This window comes from Pseudophryne corroboree, chromosome 4, assembly GCF_028390025.1.
Source record: "Pseudophryne corroboree isolate aPseCor3 chromosome 4, aPseCor3.hap2, whole genome shotgun sequence".
In the NCBI taxonomy this organism is placed as follows: domain Eukaryota; kingdom Metazoa; phylum Chordata; class Amphibia; order Anura; family Myobatrachidae; genus Pseudophryne; species Pseudophryne corroboree.
The window spans coordinates 414,516,329-414,536,974 of record NC_086447.1 but is presented as its reverse complement, the minus strand read 5'-3'; positions in this window follow the sequence as shown (position 1 = coordinate 414,536,974).

Here is a 20,646-nt window from a genome sequence, read left to right as displayed (position 1 = left end):
CTCGCATTTTGTGAGAAGAGGCATGAAAACTAGAGCAGAAAAATAAAAAATAGACAAATAAACTACTAACTTTATACTACTCATACGTACTCCAATACCAACTTGAGATAGTTAACCACTAAGGACAATCACTCATACTTGTAGTGTCCTACGTAGATCTCAAATGAAATAGAACGAACTCTGCAATTGAGTCAATAGTCTGAAACTCTATTCCAGTGAAAGGCCCTTATAACAGATAAGTGTGAGCATTATACCTCTACTTCTCAACCATCGACCAGTCCTGCTGGAGTCGATGCTCTGGTGAACTGGGCTTGCGCTCTTCCCCCAGATTCCATTTACGTAGAAGTTTCATACCTTCGTCTACTGACGCAACCGCTATGGTTGAGCCATCTCTGGAGATCAATAGACGCGTGGGGAAACCCCATCTATAGAGAATGCCTGCCTTCCGAAGAGCAGTAGTCACCGGATGTAGAGAACGTCTTTTGCTTAGAGTATACTGCGATAGGTCTCCAAATAGTTGAAGGTTACCCAAGGCATCCGCTGTGTCTGAAGAGGGTCTAGCCGCTTTAAGCAAAGCTTCCTTTATATGGTAGAAATGAACCCGCATCAGGACGTCTCTGGTCGAGCCCTCTGGGGCACCTCGGGCCTTCGGAATCCGGTGAATTCGATCTAATAAGAGATCTGAGGAGCTAGTAGAGGGCAGCAGTTTCTTGAAAATTTCCAAGGTATAATCGTGGAGGCTGCTGTTGGAGATCGAGTCGGGGACCCCTCTGAGTTTTAGGTTGTTCCTGCGCGAGCGATCTTCCAAATCCGCTACTTTATCACGCAGGAAGTTCACTTCGCCCTCCAAGGTGTCATGGGAGTCTATTAGTGAGTTATGGGAGCCGACTACTTCACTCATCTTCGTCTCCAACTGACCTGTCCTCTCACCCAGGTCATCTATGGAGCTCTGGCAGGTTTTCAACATGGCCCTGAACTCTGATGTCACTTCATCCTTAAACTGATGCAGCAAGAATTTCATACTTCCTACTGTCAGCGCTTCACTGTCCTCTAGGCGAATTGATGAGGGTGCAGCCCCGGCCGGGGGCTCAGAAGTCGAAGGATGGGACCGCATGGGCTGGGGAGAGAGGCCCACTGCCGGGGACTCAGCCTCTGAGGGTTTGTTTCGGAAAGGAGAAGGTTTAAAAAAAGCGACTTGATTAACCTGTTTGGAGGCTTTATTCTTCTTTGGAGGCATGGCTTCTGAATTCACAGAGAAATGCTTAAAATCAGTATGCAACGGGTATCTCTCACTTCAATCCAGCAGGGTGACTCCGCCGTGTAGGTATGTATCAGTTAAAACGGTTGCGGGGGGGTATTAGGAGGGCATCTTAAACAAAAATATCACATCTCAGCACAGCCCGGGCAGATCCCTCGCCCAGGAGCAAACCGCAATCAGCAATTTTCGCCTCCGTGTGGAGGTTAGTAGCAGTGGGGGATCCACCTCTCCGTCTCAGGCAAATCGTTAGGCAGTGCACTGTGGAGCTTTTTCTAAATGCCCAGCTTCAACTGGCCCACTGCTGCGGGCTTACCTCTGTGATTTTCTGCCCAAGACAAGAAACAAGGATCCCAGGGCCCCCCACCCCTCCTCAGGGTATGAGCGGGTCTCAGCGTTCCAGGGGGGCAGCCCAGCTCAGGCAGTCCAAATAACCTCCAGAGTAGGAGTATTCCCCAGGGCACGGCCACCAGTGTTATGCTGCAGTGCGTGCGTCCCCCCTCTGCGTTCCGTTCAGGGCCACCAGCCGCCAGTGATTAGTGTGGACTCAGGGAGGGGGATCTGACCGAGGGCACCTCTCACCTCTCCCGCCGTGCGTGCCGTCAGGTCACCCGCTCCGTGCTTCTGGCCGAGGTTCCCGGGTTTCAAGATGGCCGCCGCGTCCGGAGCTCCGAGCCGCCTGCGCACCGTCCCTCCGTCCCGTCAGTTCTTCCTCTCTCCTCCGCAGCGCCTCCGTCGTCAGCTGCTCGGGGATGGGGTCCGGTCACAAGGGATCCCGCCTGTGGTAGTCAGCAGCCGCTGTAGAGGTCAGTGTCCCGAACTGCAGCCGGCGTGGTTCTCCAAATCGAGGCCCCGGCTTCAATGCAGTGACTAGGCCGCAACCCGCGGGAGCCAGTATACCGGCTCCCCGACTCCGCAGCTCTAGATCACTTCAGCGGGGGGGTCTCACTGTCTCAGGGGTTTGCTCTAGGGAGGATTATCTGAGCAGTGTGGGGCAGAATACAGGTTTAAATCCTGTTATTGTGCAGGAGCTCCCTGGCTGTGCTTCCATTCTGCTCCAGCTCCAGGCCACGCCCCCTTTCTGCATTTTTTAATGTGTGGAATTATATGCCAGTAACATTATTATATCAATAGCAATGGCCTACTGTACTGTACAACTATATACTGTTGGTCACCAAAATGCTGCACTGTACTACTATATATACTGCTCACAAAAATGCAGCACAGATATGGAATGGATACTTGCAGTGACACAGAGCTGCAAGATACAGCAATGGCCTACTGTACTGTACAACTATATACTGTTGGTCACCAAAATGCTGTACTGTACTACTATATATACTGCTCACAAAAATGCAGCACAGATATGGAATGGATACTTGCAGTGACACAGAGCTGCAAGATACAGCAATGGCCTACTGTACTGTACAACTATATACTGTTGGTCACCAAAATGCTGCACTGTAATACTATATATACTGCTCACAAAAAAGCAGCACAGATATGGAATGGATACTTGCAGTGACACAGAGCTGCAAGATACAGCAATGGCCTACTGTACTGTACAACTATATACTGTTGGTCACCAAAATGCTGTACTGTACTACTATATATGCTGCTCACAAAAATGCAGCACAGATATGGAATGGATACTTGCAGTGACACGGAGCTGCAAGATACAGCAATGGCCGCCTACTGTACTGTACAACTATATACTGTTGGTCACCAAAATGCTGCACTGTACTACTATATATACTGCTCACAAAAATGCAGCATAGATATGGAATGGATACTTGCAGTGACACAGAGCTGCAAGATACAGCAATGGCCTACTGTACTGTACAACTATATACTGTTGGTCACCAAAATGCAGCACACTGAGCACAGATATTTGCAGCACACTGAGCACAGATATGAAGCTTTTCAGGCAGAGAACGTAGATATTTGCAGCACACTGAGCACAGATATTTGCAGCACACTGAGCACAGACATGGAGCTTTTCAGGCAGAGAATGTAGATATTTGCAGCACACTGAGCACAGATATTTGCAGCACACTGAGCACAGATATGGAGCTTTTCAGGCAGAGAACGTAGCCACATCCTCTCTGTTCAATCTCCAATGCACGAGTGAAAATGGCGGCGACGCATGGCTCTTTATATAGAATACAAATCTTGTGAGAATCCGACAGCGGGATGATGACGTTCGGCCGCGCTCGGGTTAACCGAGCAAGGTAGGAAGATCTGAGGCTGCCTCGGTCCCGTGTAAAATAGGTGAAGTTCGGGGGGGTTCGGATCTCAACGAACCGAACCCGCTCATCTCAGCAATGCGAAATCAAATCAAATCCATAGGCGTGCGCAGCATATTTTATTAGGGGGTGCACGACGGGAGTGGTGTGTCTAGCACCACTTACTGGGCGTGCCTGGCGCCACCTACTGGGAGTGTCTAGCACCACCTAATGGGCATGTCTAGCACCGCCTACTGGGCGTGTTTAGCACCATATATTAGCATTGGGGACAGCGTATCCAACTGAAAGATCCAATTACTCTCTAACTGCAATAGGATCTTTCCCCTATTACCTCCCCTAATATTGGCTGGGACATGATCTATTAACTTAGAGGGTCATTCCGAGTTGATCGCTAGCTGCCGCTGTTCGCAGCGCAGCGATCAGTGTAAAAAATGGCTAATCTGCGCATGGTATGCACCGCAATGCGCATGCTTGACGTACGGGTACAAAGGTTCTAGCGAAGCTTCAGTCGCATGGCTGAAAGCAGGAAGATTGACATGAAGTGGGCGTTTCTGGGTGTCAACTGACCGTTTTCAGGGAGTGCTTAGAAAAACACAGGAGTGTCTGGAAAAACGTAGGCGTGGCTTGGCGAACGCTGGGCAGGTGTGTGACGTCGAAAGTCGTCCCTCCGTTGTTAGAATCAATGCACACGAAGAGTAACTACAGGGCTGGTCTTGTTTTGCACAAAATGATTTTGTAAGCGCTCTGCTGCACAAGAGTTTGCACTTCTGCAAAGTTAAAACCCACTCCCCGGTGGGCGGCGACAATGCGTTTGCTCGGCTGCTAAAAACTGCTAGCGAGCGAACAACTCAGAATGATCCCCTTAGTACGTATACTGGCAATGCTGTGCTTAGCTAGTGCGCAATGTCGTGCAACCGGCTGTTCGCTGCCTCCGGACCAAGGGCAGCTCTTATGGTGGATCTGTGGACAGCCATCTTCTCCATGAACTGTCTTTATATATAATATATATATACACACACACACACACACACACACACACACACACACACACACACACACACACACACACACACACACACACTTATATGTACAAAAATAGATAAATACTATAGATATTGACATTGCCCAGTGATTAGTGCTATGTCTAATTTTGTTGATACAGGATTTGTAAAGGCAGGGTGGTGAGAACATGCATATGTATTCTTCCTGCAAAAAGAAATATTTTTACAAACATGTCTATATAATTAGTTGAATGTGCTGACAACAAAATCACACAAAAATTATCAATGGAAAGCAAATTTATTAACCCATGGAGGTCTGGATTTGGAGTCACCCTCAAAATTAAAGTGGAAAAACACACTACAGGCTGATCCAACTTTGATGTAATGTCCTTAAAACAAGTCAAAATTAGGCTCAGTAGTGTGTGTGGCATCCACATGCCTGTATGACCTCCCTACAACCCACACAAGTGGTTCAGGTAGTGCAGCTCATCCAGGATGGCACATCAATGCGAGCTGTGGTAAGAAGGTTTGCTGTGTCTGTCAGCGTAGTGTCCAGAGCACGGAGGCACTACCAGGAGACAGGCCAGTACATCAGGAGATGTGGAAGAGGCCGTAGGAGGGCAACAACCCAGTAGCAGGACCGCTACCTCCGCCTTTGTGCAAGGAGGAGCACTGCCAGAGCCCTGCAAAATGACCTCCAGCAAGCCACAAATGTGCATGTGTCTACTCAAACGATCAGAAACAGACTCCATGTGGGTGGTATGAGGGCCCGACGCCCACAGGTGGGGGTTGTGCTTACAGCCCAACACCGTGCCGGACGTTTGGCATTTGCCAGAGAACACCAAGATTGGCAAATTCGCCACTGGCACCCTGTGCTCTTCACAGATGAAAGCAGGTTCTCACTGAGCACATGTGACAGACGTGACAGAGTCTGGAGACGCCAAGGAGAAGGTTCTGCTGCCTGCAACATCCTCCAGCATGACCGGTTTGGCAGTGGGTCAGTAATGGTGTGGGGTGGCATTTCTTTGGGGGGGCCACACAGCCATCCATGTGCTTGCCAGAGGTAGCCTGACTGCCATTAGGTACCGAGATGAGATCCTCAGACCCCTTGTGAGACCATATGCTGGTGCGGTTGGCCCTGGGTTCCTCCTAATGCAAGACAATGCTAGACCTCATGTGGCTGGAGTGTGTCAGCAGCTCCTGCAAGATGAAGGCATTGATGCTATGGACTGGCCCGCCCGTTCCCCAGACCTGAATCCAATTGAGCACATCTGGGACATCATGTCTCGCTTCATCCACCAATGCCACGTTGCACCACAGACTGTCCAGGAGTTGGCGGATGCTTTAGTCCAGGTCTGGGAGGAGATCCCTCAGGAGACCATCCGCCACCTCATCAGGAGCATGCCCAGGCATTGTAGGGAGGTCATCCAGGCAAGTGGAGGCCACACACACTACTGAGCCTCATTTTGACTTGTTTTAAGGACATTACATCAAAGTTGGATCAGCCTGTAGTGTGTTTTTCCACTTTAATTTTGAGGGTGACTCCAAATCCAGACCTACATGGGTTAATAAATTTGATTTCTCTGACGTCCTAGTGGATGCTGGGAACTCCGTAAGGACCATGGGGAATAGCGGGCTCCGAAGGAGGCTGGACACTCTAGAAAGATCTTAGACTACCTGGTGTGCACTGGCTCCTCCCACTATGACCCTCCTCCAAGCCTCAGTTAGATTTCGAGCCCGGCCGAGGTTGGATGCACACTAGGGGCTCTCCTGAGCTCTTAGAAAGTTATAGTCTTAGAATTTGTTATTTTCAGTGAGACCTGCTGGCAACAGGCTCACTGCAGCGAGGGACTAAGGGGAGAAGAAGCGAACTCGCCTGCTTGCAGCCGGATTGGGCTTCTTAGGCTACTGGACACCATTAGCTCCAGAGGGATCGACCGTAGGCCCAGCCTTGATGTTCGGTCCCGGAGCCGCGCCGCCGTCCCCCTTACAGAGCCAGAAGCAAGAAGATGGTCCGGAAAATCGGCGGCATGAAGACATCCTGTCTTCACCAAGGTAGCGCACAGCACTGCAGCTGTGCGCCATTGCTCCTCATACACACTTCACACTCCGGTCACTGAGGGTGCAGGGCGCTGGGGGGGGGGCGCCCTGAGGCAGCAATAAAAACACCTTGGCTGGCTAAAATACCTCAATATATAGCCCCTGGGGCTATATATGAGGTAAATACCCCTGCCAGAATCCCATAAAAAGCGGGAGAATACGCCGCGAAAAAGGGGCGGAGCCTATCTCCTCAGCACACTGGCGCCATTTTTCCCTCACAGCTCGGCTGGAAGGAAGCTCCCTGGCTCTTCCCTGCAATTCTACAGTACAGTAAGAGGGAAAAGAGAGGGGGGGCATTAAAATTGGCACTGTATACAGTATATTATATTGAAAAACAGCTATTAGGGACATAACTCAGTTAGTCCCTGTATATATATAGCGCTCTGGTGTGTGCTGGCATACTCTTACTCTGTCCCCCCAAAGGGCTTTTGTGGGTCCTGTCCTCTGTTGGAGCATTCCCTGTGTGTGTGGAGTGTGTCGGTACGGCTGTGTCGACATGTTTGAGGAGGATAATGATGTGGAGGGGGAGCAGATGCCTTTAGCAGGAATGTCACCCCCTGGGGGTCAGACACCTGAGTGGATGGTATTATGGCAGGAAATGAGTGCACGTATAGACTCCTTACATAAAAAAATTTGACGACATGCCGACTGTGGGACAGCCGAGTCTTCAGCTCGTGCCTGTCCAGGTGTCTCAAAAGTCATCAGGGGCTCTGAAACGCCCGCTATCTCAGGTGGCACAAGTAGATGTCGACACGGATACTGACACCAGTGTCGACGACGATGAGTCAAATTTAATGCCCGTTAAGGCCATTCACTGCATGATTGAGGCAATGAAAGAGGTGTTAAATATTTCTTATTTACATCCAGGTACCACAAAAAAGGGTATTATGTTTGGGGAGAAAAAACTACCTGTAGTTTTTCCCCCGTCAGATGAATTAAATGAAGTGTGTGAAGAAGCGTGGGCTTCCCCTGATAAGAAATTGGTAATTCCTAAGAAGCTACTAATGGCGTTCCCTTTCCCGCCAGAGGATAGGTTACGTTGGGAAACACCCCCGAGGGTGGATAAAGCGCTCACACGTTTGTCTAAAAAGGTGGCACTACCGTCCCAGGATACGGCCGCCCTTAAGGAACCTGCTGATAGAAAGCAGGAGGCGATCCTGAAGTCTGTATATACACACTCAGGCATTATACTCAGACCAGCTATTGCGTCAGCATGGATGTGCAGTGCTGCCGCTGCGTGGTCAGATAAACTGTCAGAAAATATTGACACGTTAGACAGAGACACGATCCTGCTAACAATTGACCATATCAAAGACTCAGTCTTATACATGAGAGATGCACAGAGGGAAATCTGCCGGCTGGCATCTAAAGTAAGTGCATTATCCATCTCTGCTAGGAGATGCTTATGGACTCGCCAGTGGACTGGAGATGCAGATTCCAAAAGGCACATGGAAGTTTTGCCTTATAAGGGGGAGGAATTATTTGGGGATGGTCTCTCCGACCTAGTTTCCACAGCAACGTCTGGGAAGTCAGCATTTTTACCCCATGTCCCCTCACAGCCTAAGAAGGCGCCATTTTATCAGGTTCAGTCCTTTCGGTCCCAGAAAAACAAGCGGGGAAAAGGAGGGTCTTTTCTGTCAAGAGGCAGAGGCAGGGGAAAAAGGCTGCAGCAAACAGCAGGTTCCCAGGAACAAAAGTCCTCCCCCGCTTCCTCTTCCAAGTCCGCCGCATGACGGTGGGGCTTCACAGGCGGAGGCAGGTACGGTGGGGGCCGCCTCAGGAATTTCAGCGATCAGTGGGCTCGCTCACAGGTGGATCCCTGGATCCTTCAAATAGTATCTTAGGGATACAGGCTGGAATTCGAGGCGACTCCACCCCGCCGTTTCCTAAAATCCGCCTTGCCGATTGCTCCCTCAGACAGGGAGGCGGTGCTAGCAGCGATTCACAAGCTGTGTTCCCAGCAGGTGATAATCAAGGTACCCCTACTTCAACAAGGCCGGGGTTACTATTCCACACTATTTGTGGTGCCGAAACCGGACGGTTCGGTGAGACCCATTTTAAATTTGAAATCCTTGAACACATACATAAAAAAATTCAAGTTCAAGATGGAATCGCTCAGGGCGGTTATTGCAAGCCTGGACGAGGGGGATTACATGGTATCCCTGGACATCAAGGATGCTTACCTGCATGTCCCCATTTACAATTCTCACCAGGAGTACCTCAGATTTGTGGTACAGGATTGCCATTACCAATTCCAGACGCTGCCGTTTGGACTCTCCACGGCACCGAGGGTATTTACCAAGGTTATGGCGGAAATGATGACACTCCTTCGAAAAAAGGGAGTTTTAATTATCCCATACTTGGACGATCTCCTAATAAAGGCACGATCCAAGGAACAGTTGTTAGTGGGAGTAGCACTATCTCAGGAAGTGCTGAGCCAGCACGGTTGGATTCTGAATATCCCAAAGTCACAGCTGGTCCCCACGACACGTCTAATGTTCCTGGTAATGATTCTGGACACGGCCCAGAAAAAAGTGTTTCTCCCGGAGGAGAAAGCCAGGGAGTTGTCTTCTCTAGTCAGAGACCTCCTAAAACCAAAACAGGTATCGGTGCATCACTGCACGCGGGTCCTGGGAAAGATGGTAGCTTCTTACGAAGCAATTCCATTCGGCAGGTTCCATGCCAGAATTTTTCAGTGGGACCTGTTGGACAAGTGGTCCGGATCGCATCTTCAGATGCATCGTTTAATAACCCTGTCTCCACGAACCAGGGTGTCTCTTCTGTGGTGGCTGCACAGTGCTCATCTTCTGGAGGGCCGCAGATTCGGCATACAGGACTGGGTCCTGGTGACCACGGATGCCAGCCTAGGAGGCTGGGGGGCAGTCACAAAGGGAAGAAATTTCCAAGGACTATGGTCAAGTCAGGAGACTGCCCTTCACATAAATATTCTGGAACTAAGGGCCATTTACAATGCCCTAAGTCAAGCAAAATCCCTGCTCCTACACCAGCCGGTGCTGATCCAGTCAGACAACATCACGGCAGTCGCCCATGTGAATCGACAGGGCGGCACAAGAAGCAGGACGGCGATGGCAGAAGCCACAAAAATTCTCCGATGGGCGGAGAATCATGTACTAGCACTGTCAGCAGTGTTCATCCCGAGAGTGGACAACTGGGAAGCAGACTTTCTCAGCAGGCACGACCTCCACCCGGGAGAGTGGGGACTTCATCCAGAAGTCTTCCAAATGATTGTAAATCAATGGGGTCGTCCACAGGTGGACATGATGGCGTCCCGCCTAAACAAAAAACTAGAGAAGTATTGCGCCAGGTCAAGAGACCCTCAGGCGATAGCTGTGGACGCTCTAGTGACACCGTGGGTGTACCGGTCAGTTTATGTGTTCCCTCCTCTACCTCTCATACCAAAGGTATTGAGAATAATAAGAAAGCGAGGAGTAAACACAATTCTCGTGGTTCCGGATTGGCCGAGAAGAGCGTGGTACCCGGAACTTCAAGAGATGATCTCAGAGGACCCGTGGTCTCTGCCGCTCAGACAGGACCTGCTGCAGCAGGGCCCCTGTCTGTTCCAAGACTTACCGCGGCTGCGTTTGACGGCATGGCGGTTGAACGCCGGATCCTGAAAGAAAAGGGCATTCCGGAGGAAGTCATTCCTACGCTTATTAAAGCCAGGAAAGAGGTCACAGCAACTCATTATCACCGCATATGGCGGAGGTATGTTGCATGGTGTGAGGCCGAAAAGGCCCCAACGGAGGAATTTCAACTAGGTCGATTTCTGCATTTCCTGCAAGCAGGAGTGAATATGGGCCTAAAACTGGGCTCCATTAAGGTACAGATCTCGGCTCTGTCAATTTTCTTTCAAAAAGAACTAGCTTCAGTACCTGAAGTTCAGACATTTGTGAAAGGAGTGCTGCATATTCAGCCCCCATTTGTGCCTCCTGTGGCACCTTGGGATCTCAACGTGATGTTGAGTTTCTTAAAATCACATTGGTTTGAGCCACTAAAAACCGTGGATCTGAAATATCTCACGTGGAAAGTGGTCATGTTATTGGCCTTGGCTTCAGCCAGGCGAGTGTCAGAGTTGGCGGCTTTATCATGTAAAAGCCCTTATCTGATTTTCCATATGGATAGGTCAGAATTGAGGACTCGTCCCCAGTTTCTCCCTAAGGTGGTGTCAGCGTTTCACCTGAACCAGCCTATTGTGGTGCCTGCGGCTACTAAGGATTTGGAGGACTCCAAGTTGCTAGACGTTGTCAGGGCCCTGGAAATATATGTTTCCAGGACGGCTGGAGTCAGAAAATCTGACTCGCTGTTTATCCTGTATGCACCCAACAAGCTGGGTGCTCCTGCTTCTAAGCAGACTATTGCTCGTTGGATTTGTGGTACAATTCAGCTTGCACATACTGTGGCAGGCCTGCCACAGCCAAAATCTGTCAATGCCCATTCCACAAGGAAGGTGGGCTCATCTTGGGCGGCTGCCCGAGGGGTCTCGGCTTTACAACTTTGCCGAGCTGCTACTTGGTCAGGGGCAAACACGTTTGCAAAATTCTATAAATTTGATACCCTGGCTGAGGAGGACCTGGAGTTCTCTCATTCGGTGCTGCAGAGTCATCCGCACTCTCCCGCCCGTTTGGGAGCTTTGGTATAATCCCCATGGTCCTTACGGAGTTCCCAGCATCCACTAGGACGTCAGAGAAAATAAGAATTTACTCACCGGTAATTCTATTTCTCGTAGTCCGTAGTGGATGCTGGGCGCCCATCCCAAGTGCGGTTTATCTGCAATACTTGTACATAGTTATTGTTAACTAAATCGGGTTATTGTTGAGCCATCTGTTGAGAGGCTCTATTGTTTCATACTGTTAACTGTGTTTCATATCACGAGTTGTACGGTGTGATTGGTGTGGCTGGTATGAGTCTTACCCGGGATTCAAAATCCTTCCTTATTGTGTACGCTCGTCCGGGCACAGTACCTAACTGAGGCTTGGAGGAGGGTCATAGTGGGAGGAGCCAGTGCACACCAGGTAGTCTAAGATCTTTCTAGAGTGCCCAGCCTCCTTCGGAGCCCGCTATTCCCCATGGTCCTTACGGAGTTCCCAGCATCCACTACGGACTACGAGAAATAGAATTACCGGTGAGTAAATTCTTATTTTCCATTGATAATTTTTGTGTGATTTTGTTGTCAGCACATTCAACTATGTAAAGAACAAAGTATTTAATAAGAATATTTCATTCATTCAGATCTAAAATGTGTTATTTTAGTGTTCCCTTTATTTTTTTGAGCAGTGTATATATATATATATATATATATATATACACTGCTTTCATCTGTGAAGAGCACAGGGCGCCAGTGGCGAATTTGCCAATCTTAGTGTTCTCGGCAGTCGGGGAAAGGGGTCCCATGTGTAAACATGGGACCCCTTTCAGTGCGTGGTTCGGGTTTTTCGGTTTGTTTTTTTGCCAAGTACATGGATTACAAGCTCAGAAGAGGACCGTTCTACACTGGATTTTTGTGAGTATAATTTTATTCACAGGTACCCCATGGATTCTACTTGGAGAAGTGGACCGACCCTCGTGTGAACATAGGTAAGTATGTGTGAATGTAGGTGTGCATGTATGTAATAAAGTTTTACTTTCAAGGTGTGTGAGTTCTGTTTTTATTTGGGTATTTTTTTTGTAGTAGTACTACAGGTACCAGCGGGCCCGTTTCCCCCCCGCTTGCTGTTACTTGTGGTTCTTCAAGTACCAGCTTGCGGGGGAGGCTTGCTGGAACTTGTAGTATTGCTACAAAAAACAATGGCCCTCATTCCGAGTTGATCGGTCGCAAGGCGAATTTAGCAGAGTTACACACGCTAAGCCGCCGCCTACTGGGAGTGAATCTTAGCTTCTTAAAATTGCGACCGATGTATGCGCAATATTGCGATTACTAACTACTTAGCAGTTTCAGAGTAGCTTCAGACTTACTCTGCCTGTGCGATCAGTTCAGTGCTTGTCGTTCCTGGTTGACGTCACAAACACACCCAGCGTTCGCCCAGGCACTCCCACCGTTTCCCCGGCCACTCCTGCGTTTTTTCCGGAAACGGTAGCGTTTTCAGCCACACGCCCCTGAAACGCCGTGTTTCCGCCCAGTAACACCCATTTCCTGTCAATCACATTACGATCGCCGGAGCGAAGAAAAAGCCGTGAGTAAAATTACTTTCTTCATAGTAAAGTTACTTGGCGCAGTCGCAGTGCGAACATTGCGCATGCGTACTAAGCGGATTTTCACTGCGATGCGATGAAAAATACCGAGCGAACAACTCGGAATGAGGGCCAATATTCTTTTTTTTACACATGGCTATCAGCCCCCCATCCGCAGCCCTTGGATGGGGGGGACAGCCTCGGGCTTCACCCCTGGCCCTTGGGTGGCTGGAGGGGGGGACCCCTTGATTTAAGGGGTCCCACTCCTCCAGGGTACCCCGGCCAGGGGTGACTAGTTAGTGATTTAATGCCAGGGCTGCAGGGACTTGTATAAAAGTGTCCCCCGGCTCTGGCATTATCTCTCTGACTAGTGGAGCCCGGTGCTGGTGTTAAAAATACGGGGGACCCCTACGCTTTTTGTCACCCGTATTTTTGGCACCAGGACCAGGCACAGAGCCCGGTGCTGGTTGTTCAAATATGGGGGAACCCCTGTCAATTTCCCCCCCATATTTTTGCAACCAGGACCGGCTCAAAGAGCCCGAGGCTGGTTTTGCTTAGGAGGGGGGACCCCACGCAATTTTTTTTTTGAATTTTAACACTTTAATTTTTTTTTTAAAGGTGCACAATGAAGCCCTGCACGGATCTCACAGATCCCGCCGGGATTCCTTGTGTTTTGTCAGGCAGTGTTTTACTCATCACTCCCGTAAAACACTGCCTGACATTACGAATCACATCGACATCGGAAAAGACGAATGTTGCAAACTCAGCAGATTAGTAAATGACCGTATCAGGATTCAAAAAGTTGCAGTAAAATGCACCCGATACCGGGGGTCATTCCGAGTTGTTCGCTCGCAAGCGGATTTTAGCAGATTTGCTCATGCTAAGCCGCCGCCTACTGGGAGTGAATCTTAGCATCTTAAAATTGCGAACGATGTATTCGCAATATTGCGATTACACACCTCGTAGCAGTTTCTGAGTAGCTCCAGACTTACTCGGCTTCTGCGATCAGTTCAGTGCTTGTCGTTCCTGGTTTGACGTCACAAACACACCCAGCGTTCGCCCATACACTCCCCCGTTTCTCCGGCCACTCCTGCGTTTTTTCCGGAAACGGTAGCGTTTTTTCCCACACGCCCATAAAACGGCCTGTTTCCGCCCAATAACACCCATTTCCTGTCAATCACATTACGATCGCCAGAACGATGAAAATGCTGTGAGTAAAATTCCTAAGTGCATAGCAAATTTACTTGGCGCAGTCGCAGTGCGGACATTGCGCATGCGCATTAAGCGGAAAATCGCTGCGATGCGAAGATTTTTACCGAGCGAACAACTCGGAATGACCCCCACCATTCGAGTTCAAACACCCTTAAAAACGGCAAAAACACGAATATTAGTAAATATACCCCCTGTTGTCTATTCCATTTGCACAACAGCATGTGAAATTGATTGTCAATCAGTGTTGCTTCCTAAGTGGACAGTTTGATTTCACAGAAGTGTGTTTGACTTGGAGTTACATTGTGTTGTTTAAGTGTTCCCTTTGTTTTTTTGAGCAGTGTATATATATATATATATATATATATATATATATATTGGCTGAGCCAAGCAATCAGTAGTTTACTGAGTGCACCTATAGTCTATCTGACCCTAACTGCTGATTGTTTGGCTCAGCTTATATATATACATTGACTGGGGCGGTGCAGCGGGAGGGGCTGTGACAGTCTGGGCAGCGCAGCAGGTGATCCAATCATCGCTACAACAGCAGCACACGGACAGCGGTGACCGGATTGCAGGCATGATGTGCGGGGGGTGCCGGACATTAGGGGGTGCCTATGATCAAATCGGATCTATCTGTAGCTCTCCGATTGCTGCATCGCTGCTGCTGCTGCCGCTGATGAGAGTGTCCTGAGAATGCCAGTCAAACTTACTACGATATATTGCATGCGATATATAGCAGGCACAAAAAAACACACCTTTTTCTATACGATTCCAGACGATTACGATATATCACGAGTGCAGCACTAGCGACCTAGGGGATCCGACACAACACTCACGAGAATGCGGATCGTAAACACCTCCAAAATGCCCGATTTCACCCGATATATCGGCCCGAATGCCCGAAATTGGATGAAATCGGGCATTATCGTTCTAGTGTATGGGGCCCTTAAGTTTTACTACTGATATATGATGGGTGCAAGTGAGCTAGTAACAAATCATGAAAGCAAAATGAAATGTAGGGACATATACAGTGGCGTAACTTTATGTCAGTTGCCCAGAGGCAAGATAATTGTTGGTGCCCCCCCTCCCCACCCACAAAACATATTCTGACTCTTCAACTTCATAAAACGAACAACATGCCCATGACATTCCTATGAAAATTAGTTGTATGGTGCAGCTGTACAGTATTAACCCCTTCATTCAGTGGTGAGTTTTCAATTTAAAAACACATCCTGGGGGGGGTGTTAAATTGGCATGGGAGCGGGTGGGAAAAGAGTGACGGGGCAGGGTGAGGTTATCGCCTGGCGAACGCCCACAGGGACTACCAGCCCCAGCGCTGATTCCTGGCCGCCAATCAGCATAAGCCATTTTACAGCTAAGCCCGCCCCCAGCCAATAGGAGTCCTGTGGGCGGGCTAAATTCCATAATGGAGTATGGTAATTCCCAAGGGAATCAGTAGGTAGTATGCACGGAAATTTTCTGGGATAGCCAGCGCTGGTTACCCCGGAAGATTTCCGTGCATACCACCGAAGGGGTTAAGTGGGGATAGGGTAGAAAACGGTAACTGCACACGTAAAGTGCAGCAATTACCAGTTCTCCCCCATATATTAATAATGTGGGGATGTGCGGTAAATGACAGCGGCGCCATGCACCCCTGTCATTATCGGTGCTGGTATCTTTAAGGTAGCGCTCCTATGTGCCACCCAGATGTATAAATGGTCAGTGTCACTGACCGTTCCGACAACTGCAGCTATCGATTTTGACAGCTGCAGTTGCTGTTCCCCTACCACCACAGCAGGGACATCGCATGGGACGGCTGCATGGGAGATCTTGTGAGATCCCGCACATGTGCAGTGGAGTAAACCAGGAGGAGAGACACAGTGCCTCAGCACTAAGCTGATGCGCTGTGGTCTCTTGCGGGGATCGCTGGAGGGGAGACTTTTCACTCCCCAAGTCTGGTAGACAAGATATTAGTACAGCTTGTCGGTACTGCTTCCTGCTTCGCCTCTGTAAAGAGGTGAAGCAGAAAGCTCTATAGCGGTACAATATGTGCTGCTATAATACATGTCCACCACAGTCCAGTTAGAGACCATTTCCCACTTACCTGTGTGACACCCCATGCCTGTACAATATGTGCTGCTATAATACATGTCCACCACAGTCCAGTTAGAGACCATTTCCCACTTACCTGTGTGACACCCCATGCCTGTAATGATGTATAAATGGGGCATAACAGTATATATATAAAAAAAATTAAATTCATGTGGTTATAAAATAAATAGATCTAAACTGATTTGCATGTAGGCCCATACACACTAGACGAGAAAGTGAAAGATCATGCTCAGAAGGGCCGATCTGAGCGAGATATTTCACAATCTCGTCCAGTGTGTACTCTAAATGTTGCTAACGTGCATCATTAACGATCCAATCCCTTGTCTGAACATGTACAGATGAGGGAGGTCCTCATTAACAACAGCCATGCTGCAGATGTTTTTTTCTCCTACATCAGGCATGTCCAAACTGCGGTCCTCCAGCTGTTGAGAAACTACACATCCCAGCATGCCCTGACACAGCTTTAGCATTCTCTGACAGCAAAACTGTGTCAGGGCATGCTGGGATATGTAGTTTCACAACAGCTGGAGGGCCGCAGTTTGGACATGCCTGTCCTACATCCATCTCAGGATGGCAATAAGAGAACAGACTCAATAAGAAAAACATTTTTATTCTTAAAATTTATTTTACAATAGATATATAATAATAATAATAATAATAATATAACTAAGTAGGCTGAAAAGCTGATATCAGCGGAATGAAAGGAATTTCAGAGTAAAAAATAATAGTTTTATTACAAAATATGATTATTCAGTAGGCTCAATTAAAAAAAAAAAAATGGTTAAACCATTGAACATTGCCTTACTTGTAACCAAGTTTATCAAGCATGTACTTGAAATACTATACCTATCGGCAGGGGCGGTTAAGAGCGGAGGAGGCCAGTGGGCAGGACCCCTCCTCTCTAGTGGTCTACTAGACATCAGCTTTGTGCAGGTCTCGGCCATGATGAGAACCGCACCTTGGGCCTAATTCAGAGTTGATCGCAGCAGCAAATTTGTTAGCAGTTGGGCAAAACCATGTGCACTGCAGGAGGGGGGGGGGGGCAGATATAACATGTGCAGAGAGAGTTAGATTTGGGTGGGGTGTGTTCAAACTGAAATCTAATTGCAGTGTAAAAATAAAGCAGCCGGTATTTACCCTGCACAGAAACAATATAACCCACCCAAATCTAACTCTCTCTGCACATGTTATATCTGCCCAGGGCCGACCCGACGCATACGCGGGCTACCAGCTATTAGTGTATATACACTTCCGCCAACTGCCCTGGCAGGGAAGGGAACACACTAGGTGATGTCGCACGTAGAGCACATCGCCTAGTGTGTACCCACCTTAGAGATTTGCCTTTGAAGAGGGCTACAGTAACTATTTTTCTTTTTAACATGTGAGCCTCAGCTGGTGGCAGCCTGTTCACTAAAACGTTCCATTCCACAATACTCTGTATGCACACAGGATAGTCCTAGCTGTCATATCGCCCTTTGCCTTGCCCTTGCATTCCACTGATTTATTTTTCCGGTGTGTTTTTTTTTTTTGTGGCTCAGTATATGAATTAAGCACCATCAATCCTTGTTATGACCATTTTTTATGACTGGCACATGAGGGTTTCCTTCTTGTGTATTTTTACGTATTACCCAATGCTTCAAGCCACTCTTGTTAATTAAGTCTTGGATGATGAAAGACACTGCCTTTGGTACAACTTTTAAAGTGTCTTCTCTGCACAAGTTTTCTGCTCCCTCCTCGCAACTTATGAAATTGGTTGAGATTAGCAAAGCATATGATGTGGCTACAAGTGATTTATTATATTCATATTGTAAGTTTTCAAATTATTGTCTTTTGCGTAGTAAATTTTTTCTTTATCACACCAATGATGTGCCCCATCTCTCTTCTTTTGTTTTTTTATTTTAATATAAAGTTTATTGAAAGGTCACAACTTTTTTTCAATGACATATAGAAGAGTATATAATAAGCATCAATACATGCTTATTATACAATACATGTTTAGTATACAAGAGTATATAATAATAAGCATGAATATAACATAGTCAAATTGAGTACAGCAGAGTGACCAATTTTATGGTTAAGAAAGTGGGAGGAGGGGGAATGGCACAAAAAGGAAACAGTGTGGCTGACCATGCGAAGAGAAGAGGAAAGACAGACAGACAAAAATATAAGAGAAGCTAGTAGACAGAGTTTATGATGAGTGGATACCAATCTAAAGGATGAGGGATTTCATCCTAGCTCATATGGGAAGGGAGTGTTTTGAGAAGCGAGCCCCAAACCTTATCAAAGGATTTTGAGGAATTCTCAAGAATACAGGTCAGAAATTCCATACGCTATACCAAATTCTAGATATATTTGAAGATAACGAAGGAGCAGCTATTGTAGTTGTTTCCAATCAGCGGCTATCTGACAAGTGGTAGTAGAAACTATATGGCGTATTAGTTTGTTTTTGTGAGACTCAAAGGCAGAAGGAAAAACTTAAGCCGGGTACACACTAGACAATGTCGTGGACGATATAGAGGAAAGTACCTTCAAAGGCACAGCGCCTCCAACATCTATTCAATGTGAATCCAGTAAAATAAATTTTCTGCATTGAGCGCCAGTACTAGCGAGGGAAGTTTCTGAGCGTGTATGGAGTGAATCAAATCTATAGTCGAACTAGTGTTATCTGGAGCTTGTCTATCTGGGATAAATCCTACTGTATCAGGATGAACCAGATAAGTGAGGAGGGGGCCCAAACAGTGGGCTAATATTTTTTTTGTGGAAATCTTAAGATCTACATTAAGTAACAAGATAGGTCTATAGTTAAAGCAATGAGTGAGGTCCCTGTCAGGCTTGGATTCACCACTATAGCGGCCAAGGTCAAGGCAGGGGCAAAAGAGCCCCCCCCCCCACAAACAATACATTAAATAGTCCCAAACTAAAAGGTATTGAATGTTGTAGGACGTTTACTTTTTTGTATGCCTTGAAAACACATTTTAGTGAGCACCTCCCCTCCTTTTGAAGTTAACGCTATGCGTAGGTTAAGCAATTCCAATTTCTATAAAGGTGTTTTGTCCCAGAAGAGGTAGTTCATTTAATTTTGTTATTGTTTTCTACCCACCAGTCAGGCTTGGATTCACCACTATAGCGGCCAAGGTCAAGGCAGGGGCAAAAGAGCCCCCCCCCCCCCCCCCCCACAAACAGTACATTAAATAGTCCCAAACTAAAAGGTATTGAATGTTGTAGGACGTTTACTTTTTTGTATGCTTTGAAAACACATTTTAGTGAGCACCTCCCCTCCTTTTGAAGTTAACGCTATGCGTAGGTTAAGCAATTCCAATTTCTATAAAGGTGTTTTGTCCCAGAGGAGGTAGTTCATTTAATTTTTTTATTGTTTTCTACCCACCATCACAGATGATTTGGGGATTTTAAATGAATATTTTTAAATGTTTTTAGTACTGGGAAATTTCTTACTAAATGACAGTATAACCCCCATGTGTAGGACGGATTTTAAAACCCCAGGCTAAGTACAGATAGAGCACACGTTGTTTAGGGGTTAATGTGTTGATATTTATTAGCTAATAGTTAGCAGGGCCGGGTATATGGGGAATGTCTAGGTTACATGTTTCTTTTACAGACAGGGGTCTGCCTATTTTCTGCCTTTATCAGTGTGAGCAAGCACGTGTCTTTAACTTTACTTTCTGTGCTGTCTTTCTTTTTTGCCTTTCTTCTCCTCTCTGCCTTTCTGACTTCGACTATTCCTCCTGTCACCTTTCTCTGTCTTCTTTATGTTCACTGATGTACCTATTTGCTTGCGACTGCGATACCCCAACATCCCTGCCATTTGGTCTTGTCCCAGCCCACTTTGGTAAGGCCTTGGGATCCGCACGTCATCCTGCCGGTAGGTGCCCGCCCTGCCGGGGTGTCACTTGAGGCATCTTCAGCAGGCATTACAGCTCTGGTGCTAAGAGAGCTGGTGGCTCCAGCTTGCTCTGTGGTAGGCCCATCCATAATGGCAGTGCCTGTTGAGTCCACAGTTGATCCTCTTGGTGACCACAAGAAAAAAGGCAGGGTGTGTGAGGTTGTTCACTGTTAATACGTGAACTGGCTGAATGGTTTTATATGTTAATGGCATGATATTTGGAGATGCTTCCAGAGGCCATGACTGTAGCTTTTTCTGTTCATCTTGGGGGTTCCGTCTGGTATAGATATAAGGACTGTAATTGCAAACAGAATGGCCAACAAGTGATGGTGCTCAGGTGCAAGGATGTAGAGGTGTGGCTCCCAGTACTCACTCACTATGGGTGAGCCTTCATTGTATCATTGAAGAGCTGGACCTACACAGCCCACGACCCCTGTGCTACACTTTCACAAATGATATCTGTATGTCAGGAGTGCAGTATTATTTTCATAACCTCTGCCTCTGCTGTGATGCTTTGCAACCATCCACGATTGGCCCAAATTGTCTAGCACTGCTTCCAGGCCTAGTCTTTCCTGGTTAGTAGGGCTCTAAGTTAGGCTCTATCCCCTTTCTGCATTGGCGCCCTTGCCA